Source organism: Marmota monax, unplaced genomic scaffold, assembly GCF_021218885.2.
Source record: "Marmota monax isolate L192 unplaced genomic scaffold, Marmota_monax_Labrador192_F-V1.1 WCK01_AAM20220418_F8-fsc00012, whole genome shotgun sequence".
Lineage (NCBI taxonomy): Eukaryota > Metazoa > Chordata > Mammalia > Rodentia > Sciuridae > Marmota > Marmota monax.
In genome coordinates, this window is record NW_026695227.1 from 15,098,171 (window position 1) to 15,107,648 (window position 9,478).

The window sequence follows — 9,478 nt, forward strand, 5'->3', positions numbered from 1 at the left end:
CCCCCTGCTAGATGCTGGTAGGTCTGACGTCTGACAACTCTGTGGGTTAAAGGCCCAGATTTAGTGGAGCACACTTTCTTGAACTTGGAGTTACCCTGTGATTAGTCATAGGCTTCCTGCCCCTACCCTACACCCTTAGCTGGATGGTACCAGTCTCTCTTTCAGCTTTGGGAAAACAGTTGTACCTCCCCTTGCCAGACAGCATGCCAGGGGATGCTGCCATGTAAAACTCAGAATGGCATCTGGCACGTTGTCAACACACAACAAACAAGAGCTGGTATTATTAACAAAGCTCTTGGCTATTCCTTTATATCTTCAAATGGGCCAGCTTGGCTGGAAGCCTTCACCTTCCTTAATATATCTTACTGAAGTCATTAAAAGGTAGGTAACAGCCTGTATTCCCAGGAACTTGGGACGCAGAGGCAGAGGGATAACGAGTTTGAGGCCAGCCTCAGCAACTTAGACTCTGTTTCAAAATAAAAATGCAAAAGGGCTGGAGGTGTAGCTCTATCGTAGAGCACCCTTGGGTTAAATCCCCAGTACCACAAAAATTAATTAATTAAAGAGGCAGGTAATGAACTCCAAGATCCTGGCGTATTCCTATCCCTTCTCCCCACCAATTGGCTTGAGTGGTCTGAATCCCAAGATCCAGCAGCATAATCATTTGCTTTGCTTAACACACGAGGAGAATCCTACCTATCTTGTCTCTCTCCCATATTTAGTTCATTACATATTTCAGCTTTGGATATCTAAAACATCCATCCCAAGCGTCAAACCCTTTATTCAGACTTGGCTTGGACTAGCCCAGGTCATGTGTCCATTCTCTGAGGTAAGCACTGTGGCCAGGGGATGGAGGAGGAACATCAGCTCAGCCATATGAAATTAATTCAACTCAGATAACATGGGTCTCACTTAGCAAAAAAAAAAAAAAAAAAAAGGGTTTGACTGTTAATGCTCCAAAGACCAGCTGAATAATCTGAGGATCAAGCAAAGCTCAGTTTATTATGCTGACTGCAGAAGGAGGACAACCCCTGCCAAAGGCTTAGTAGTGTCTCAGCAGGGAGAAGCTGGTTCTTTTGGCCTGGGTTGGGTGATTTTAGAGTGGGTCTTAAGACTGGACAAAGTTTATTATATACAGACTTTGGGCATAGGACTCTGTAGGCATAGCACCAAGAGTCTCAAGCTAGTCTTCATGAATAGTTTTGGTAGGTAAGCTAATTAGTTGGTTCATGGTGTTATGGAAGATGAGTCTTATGAAAATACTTATTCCTGGAGACAGCTAAGCTGCACCTTGGCACAGATGATTGTCTTTTAGAGCAGGTCTTACATACTTGTCTTATTCCTGTTCTATACTGCACTTTCCTCCACAAAACAGAAAGCGTTTTATCGATCTCTTTATCATTCTACGTCAGGCCATTTGCCAGATTCTTTTTTTTCCCCCCCTGGTACCAGGGATTGAACCCAGGGGCACTGAACTACTGACCTACATCTCCAGCCCCTTTAAAAAAAAATTTATTTAGAGACAATGCCTTGCTGAGTTGCTTAGGGCCTTGCAAAATTGCTGAGGCTGACATCAATGTTTATAGCAGCTCAATTCTCAATAGTTAAACTGTGGAGCCAAATTAGCTGCCCTTCAACAGATGAATGGATAAAGAAAATGTGGTACATGTACACAATGGAATATTACTTAGTCTTAAAGAAGAATGAAATCATGGTATTTGCAGGTAAATAAATGGAACTATAGAATATCATGCTAGTGAAATAAGCCAATCCCCACAAAACAAAAGCTGAATGTTTTCTCTGATAAATGGATGCTGATCCACAGTGGGGAGGGGAGTAGGGAAGAATGAAGGAAATTTGGATTGTGCAGAGGGAAGTGAGGGGAGGGGTGGGGCAGTGGGGATGGGAAGGACAGTAGAACGTGACACACATTATTACCCTGTATACACGTATGATTACACTACTGCTGTGACTCAGCAACATGTACAGCCAGAGGAATGAGAAGTTATGCTCCATTTGTGTACAATGTGTCAAAATGCATTCTACTGTCATGTACAACTAACTAGAACAATTTAATAATATTTCTGAGGCTGGCTTTGAATTCTTGATCTTCCTGCCTCAGCCTCCTGAGCCCCTGGGATTGCAGGCATGTACCACCAGCTATCAGATTCTTATATATATCAGATTATTTATGTATTTGTTGCATTTGTGTGTGTATATGTGCAATTACATGTGTGTCGTGTGTGTGGTGCTAGTATTGAACCCAGGGCCTTGTATACACTAAGTAAATACTATACCCAAGCCCCATTATTTATTTAATTTGGAAGGTTTTGCAGACTTCTGGGGTTTTCTAAAAAGAAATATAGGTTTTTTTGGTTTATTCAGTCCTAAAATTTCCTAATAGGAAATAATAAAGTGTTTTCTTAATGAACAGCGCTTATTAGGCAAACAGTATCATTTTCTGTCAATGCGCATAACCCATAAATGTGGGAGAAATTTCAGCTTCTGCCTGGAAACTTGACCACAAACAGTATTGATGTTAATGTCCAGGAACCCAGGAACCCTGTAGGTAATGGGAGTTGGGCTCCATCTTGTCATTGTTGTCTTATCAGAATTAATATTTGGACAAGAGTGATGTCATTATCATTAGTACTGAGGATTGAACCCAGGGGCTCTTTCCTACTGAGCTTTATTCATGGTGCTTTTGATTTTCTAATTTTGAGACAGGGTACCAGTAAATTGCTGAGACTGGCTTTAAACTTGTGATTCTCCTGCCTCAGCCTCCCAGGTAGATTGGATTACAGGTGTGTGTCACCACACCTGGCTATTACCATTTATAGAATCACTTTCTTCCTAAAATCTGAATTGAATGTTACAAGTATACAGTTACCAGAATTTGAATGAGAAAAAGAGACAGAGAAAAATCAGGGACGTGTTTTTCCAGGGAGTGTGTTGTTAAAGAGCTAGTGTCTGGCCTGTGGTCTGCTTCCCCTGAGGGCCTGCGAAGGGTTTCTTGAAGGGAAAGGAAGTTCAGGGATTAGATCTAATTTCTCTCATGTCACTTTCAACCCTGATTAATTTACAGGTGTTGTTAGGTGGAAGGACAAGGAATTAAAGGAAAGAGATCTAGAAAGAGACGCTGTAATACAAGTGGTTTGTGGCTGGGGCCAACTTTTCTGGCCAAGTCTAATGTGTGCGTATGTACGCATTTGCCTGCTGGTCTTCTTTCGCCAGTGTTTCTGTAATTAATTGTCCGTTGGAAAGTCGAGTTACAGGGCTGTTTTAACAAAGTACCCCAAACCTGGTGGCTTAAAATGACAGAAATTTATTGTCTCACAGTTCTGGAGACTAAAATCCAAAATCAAGGTGTTGTCAAGGGCGTGCTCCATCTGAACGCTGCAGGGCAGCCCTTCCTTACCTCTATTCCTAGCTTCTGGTGGTTTCCTGGCAATAGGGCATTCCATGACATGTAACTGAATAAAACTCTGTTTTGTCACCACGTGGTTGGTATTCTCCCGTCTCCACTGGAACATGGCCACCTTCTTACAAGGGCACGAGGCAATACACCTTGGAGTATGACCTCATTTTAACTTTATTAGTTGTATTTGCAACAACCTTACTTCCAAAACAGGGACTATCCTTAGGGGCTTGTGGTTAGACCTTCAACATCTTTATTTAGGGAAGACACAATTCAACCATAACATGTTTAATCTTCTTTCAGACTCCTATTAATTTTGCTATTTTCTACATATATCACTCATCAAGAAGGGATACATTACATGAACTGAGGTCTACTTGGATTTGCATACCTTGATGCCTCCCATAAAGTAGTATCTTTTAATAATTACAGGTCTAATCAGGCACAATGACCCAGGCCTGTAATCTCAGCAATTTGAGAAGCTGAGGCAGGAGGATCACAAGTTCAAGGCCAGCCTTAGCAATTTAGCGAGACTCACACCAACTTAGACCATTTCAAAAAAAAAAAGGGCTAGGGATATAGGTCAGCAGTTCAATTCCCAGTATCAAACAAAAACAAAAACAAAAACAAACCAACAAAACCAAAGAAAATCACAAGTTTAAAAGAAAAGGATAGGTAAATATGGTGCTGTTGGTCATACTTTGGTTTCAATTTTTACTTAAAAACAAAGTGTCTTTCACAATTGAATAAAATTATAAATGACAAGAGGAACAGTAGAAATTTCACAAACACTTGGGAATTAAACAATATATTCCCAGTGACTGATGGGTCAATGGAGAAATTAAAGAAAAATTTTTCAAAATGTCTTGAAACAGATGAAAATACTGGCTACATGTGATGTTTTCAGGCACTTGTCCCTTTGGCTTTTGGGGGCTCCTTCCTTCATAAAAATATACCAAGAATTTTGTTTTATTATTCTATTAGTATATAGACAAATATAACCTAGTCTGAAGCCAGTGCTATTTTTTAATTGTTATTTATCATTCATTATTACCTATTAAATTATGATACCCATGTTTTCTTCTGATTTTAAAAGAGTTACAATTCAAACACTTTTGTATTTCTCTAGAAGTATCATGGCACCATGTCGCTATGCCTCATGGATAAACCAGTCCTGTCTCACTTAGTCCTAGATGTGGCCACCTTGTCTTGTGCCTGAGTACTACAAGTCAAAGATCCCCTTCCGAGAACCCTAGCATCAGACAGCCTGGAAGCAGTACCAGGTGACCTGGATTTCACCACAAGGACCTCATTTTTCTCATTTGTGGAGTGAGGTAGTAGTGATACTGGCTATCTTATTGGTTTCCTATGAAGATTACCTGAGAAACTGAACACTTTCCCTAAGATCTCAGCTATGCTGGGTACTCCATGCACAATAGCTACAATTCTTGCTCATCCTAGTTTGTATATGTAATAACCCATAGAAGGGGCCCTAAAGGGGATCCAGTACATTATTTAATGACTTACTTTCTCCCCTCATTTCCTGATGCAGCTGCAGAAGGAGATTGATGGGGGAGTACAGGTACGTCACATAGAGTCAGTGCCATCACTTGAAAATCACTTACACAGAAAGAAGTAGAGGAGGGTTTCTATGTTTCTCTTGGAAGGGTGCTGGGATGAGGAAAGCTGAAAACACATGAAAATGTTCTGTGTTCCCTACGATCGTTGGTGTTGTTGTTGGGCTCTGGGCTCAGGTCTGGACAGCAGGCTGTCCTGTAACACAGGAGCCAGTGCTCTTGATATAAACTGTTGTCGTGAAAAGGGGTGCCATTTTCTGACTACTTACAACCTCCAGGATGGTGGGTACATGGCCAGTCCCTTGGCTACAGCAGATTGGGAGTCACTAAAAACCTAAAAAGACTTGACCTTCGTATTTTCCCAGCTCAGTTTTCAGAGAGGCGTTTTCTAGTAGTGCTGATGTTTATTTGTTCTGAAGTCTTTTCTGCTCTGTTGTGGGGTCTTGAACTTCAACAATCTTCAGAGGCAGCTTTGTGAAGTGGGGTTTAAATATCACATACTCCCAGATTGGTTGCATTGCTTCAAAATATTTCCCATCTTGGTGCCTGCCCAGGGGTCCCTGTAAAGCATGGTGATTATTGTTTCACCAGCACAATTGCCCTTCTGTTTTCTCCTGAGGTTTGTAAGGTTATCCTGCTCTCCTCATAAAGAGCAGGGTAAATCTTTCTGGCAGGAAGGTGAAATGAAATGGCAGCTGCTGTGAATACTGTGGAAAGCAAAACCTGTCTCCCACACACCTACTTCCCTACTTAGATCCTAATACATTCGAGATATGAAGAAAATTTCAAAGTTGACAGCGTTGAACAAAATTACCATAGAATCAGGTTTGTCCGCATGTAATGGAAATCCTAAAATAACAGTACCTTAAATAAAATAGAAGTTAATTTGCCTGGTAGGGCATTGCACGCCTATAATCCCAACCACTTGAGAGTTCAAAGACAGCCTCAGCAACTTAGTGAGACCCTCAAAATAAAAAATATAAAGAGCTGGAGATGTGGCTCAGTGGTTAAGTCCCCCTGGGTTCAATCCCTGATACCAAAAAAGAAAAAAAAAATAGAAGTTAATTTTCTGTGATAAAAAAGAAGCTTGGGAGCAAGCAGTCTGGAATGGTGTGCGGGACTGGCCTGTATGTAAAAACCAGATTTTGGCATCTCTTCCCTTCCTAACTTTATATTCAATAATATAATATTGGTAACTTGAAATTAGCCATGATGGAGTATTTACGTCCCAGAATTGGCAAATGTCACAAATCAGTAGGAATGACCCTTCAGAGAGCCTGCTGTTTACCATTTAACTACATACCAGGCCAGGAATGGTAGCACAGACCTGTAATCCCAACTTCACAGGAATCTAAGGCAGGAGGATTGCAAGTTCAAGGCCAGCCTCAGCAACTTAGGGAACAGACAGATGTGAATGATGAGAACATGAGACTGAGAGAATAATTCTATCAAATGGGCCCACTGTGCTGACTCTCACATTCTTTTTTTTCCAAGAAGCCATTTATCTGCAGCTCTGCTTGGCCTCAGTGGACAGGATAGGTCACATTCCTCAGCAAACTAACTGTTATTTGCAAGAGAAATGCAGGCCTGAAATTGATAAGAGGAAACAAAGTTACCCTCAAGGGGAGACTTTGTTGACCCTTTTCATGGACCAGATCCCAAAACTCAGGGAAATAAGGATAATTCCTCCTAACTACAAAATCTGTAAGAATTTATGGTTCCAATTAGAATAAGTCAGCATGGGACAAGGTGACCTACAGTTGTCATGGCCATGGGGATTTACAAGTCTGATGTCATGCTGCTGTCAGTCAAAAGTCAAGAGGTGGATCTGGATGGGACTCTCTAGAAACTTCTCTGGGATCCCCAATAAAACTGGAATGCAGGAGAGGCACACTGTTCCTGTCCTCTAAGAGGACCCACTCTCTCCCTTGAGAGTGTCCCCTTTCCTTTTTTCTTCAATAAACTCTGAGTAACATGTCTGAAATCTTTCTGACTTGATCATAGAATCAGGGTTTGGAGAGGGGAGTGTCTTTGCATTGCCTCAGTTTCTCAGGAGGTCCCAACTCTGTAACAGCAAAACCCTGTCTCAAAATAAAAAATAAATAAATAAATAAATAAATAAAGGGGGGCTAGGGACATAACTCAGTGTAGAGCACCCTTGTGGATGAGGCTCAGTACTACAAAACAAAAACAAAAACTCAAAACCCAGCACACCACTGCCCTCTCTCCATGGATTCCAGGCTCTTTCTCTCCTCCTGCCTCACCATCCTCCTATGAGGCTCTCATTCTCATGTCATTTTATAGTCTAAAGTCCCTGCAAGAAGCTCAGCCATTAATGTACACACCTTCCAGGTGGCAAGAAGAAATCAGAACATAAGGGTACAGATATTGAACGCCAGCAGTGTTTTAAAGAGGTCTCTCAGACGTTGCTATACATTTCTTTGGCAAATTCTTAGATGCATGGCTGTGCCTGTGAGGGAGGCTGGGAAATGTAGTCTTTAGTAGGAGAATGATATGTCCCCTGAAAGGTAGGTGTAAGGTGCATGGTTGATCTGGTTGTCAACCTGACGGGCTTGGGAGACACCTAGGAAAGCCATCAAGCATACTTCAGGGTGTGTCTGTGAGAACATTTCCAAAGAAGACAGGGCTGTGGGTCAGTGAGCTGAGGGCAGGAGCCGTTGTTTTGCTGCTGCCCTGTTCTGGAGACGCCAGACTCAGGTTCTTCAGCTTTTGGAGGTGGGCTCACACCAGCGCCTCTCCAGGGAGCTTCCAGGCAGGCCTTTAGCCTTCACCGGTCCCTCTTGTTCGGAGGCTTCCTGCTTTTTTTTCCCTGCCCACCAGACATTGTGGGAATGTTACAGAGCTGGGGACTTCCAAGAAACTGAGGCAGCTTGAAGACCCCCTCTTCAAACCCCAATTCTTGTGATCAAGTCAGAAAGATCTCAGATCTGTTGCTCAGAGTAATGGGAAGGAGTTTATTGAAGGGATAAGGAAAGGGAAAGGGGACATTCTCAAGGGGGAGAGTGAGTCCTCTCAGAGAGGAGAAGGGCAATGTGCCTCTCCTGCTCTCCAGTTTTATTGGGGATCCCAGAGAAGTTTCCAGAATTCCACCCAAATCCATCTCTTGACTTCTGACTGATAGCAGGGTGACATCAGACTTTCAAGTCCCCACTGGGATGGCAACTCTAGGTCACTCTGGCCCATGCTGACTAGTTCTAATTGGATTCTTAACCATATGTTCTTTATGGTTAGCCGGAACTATTCTTATTTTCCAGAGTTTCAAGATCTAGTCACAAAAGTCTCCTCTATCAGGGTAACTTTGTTTCCTCTTATCAACATTATGTGGGTCTACATTTCTCCTGCAAATAACAGGTAGTTTGCTGAGGAATGTGACCTATCTTGTCCATGGAGGCCAGGACAGGCTGCAGGTAAGTGGCTTCTTGGAAAAGAAAGCATGTGAGGATCAGCACAGTGAGCCCATTCTATAGAATGAGTCTCTTAGTTTCATGTTCCCACCATCCTCATCTGTCTGTTCCTTAATAGGACTATCAGCCGCTGATCTTGTAAGCCAATCTAATAAATCCCCACTCATAATTATACCTACATTCTCTTGGTTCTGCTCCTCTAGAGAACCCTAATATAAGAGGGGTCTGTAGTTGAGTTTTAAGATATCCTTAATGATCTTCATCTTGCATAATATCTTGCCCTTGAGCAGGGGTGGACCTTGTGAATATGATGAAATAACCACTGCTCTGATTATATTAGGCCCCCAAATAGTTGACATTATGATGGGGAGATTATCCATGTGGGCCTGATGTAATAAAAAAATTCTCTTTTAAAAATATTTATTTATTTTTAAGTTTTAGGTGGACACAATATCTTTATTTTACATTTATGTGGTGCTGAGGATCGTACCCAGTGCCTTGCTAAATTGCTGAGTTTGAAACAAGTGCTGAGTTTGAAAGTGGATTTTTTTCCAGTCTGAAGAGAAGCACTCAGGTGGGCCAACACCTTGCTTTCAGCCTTGGGGTGCCCTGAGCAGAGAACTGTCCATGCCTTGCCAGTTTTCTGACCTAGAGAACCATGAGTTTGTTAATGAGTGTTGTTCTAAAGCTGGCAAATTATTACACAGCAAATGAAAAGGGAAACAGAATCTACTCTTTTTTTTATACCTTTATTTAATTTATTTATTTTTATGTGGTGCTGAGGATCGAACCCAGCGCCTCGCACATGCTAGGTGAGTGCTCTACCGCTGAGCCACAACCCCAGCCCCCAGAATCTACTCTTAAGGAAGAAGGAATCTACAGATATTGGAGTGGACAGCTTGCAGTCTTTGCTCATTGATGCAGTAAAACCCCTATATTTGTTACACCTGATGGAATCAGAGGTCAGTGAGCCTAACCTCGTGCTGGCATCTGGGACTGCTCCTGTTCAAAGGAACTTTAATATGCAGAACAATGGTCCCTTTCACACTTGGTGTCCC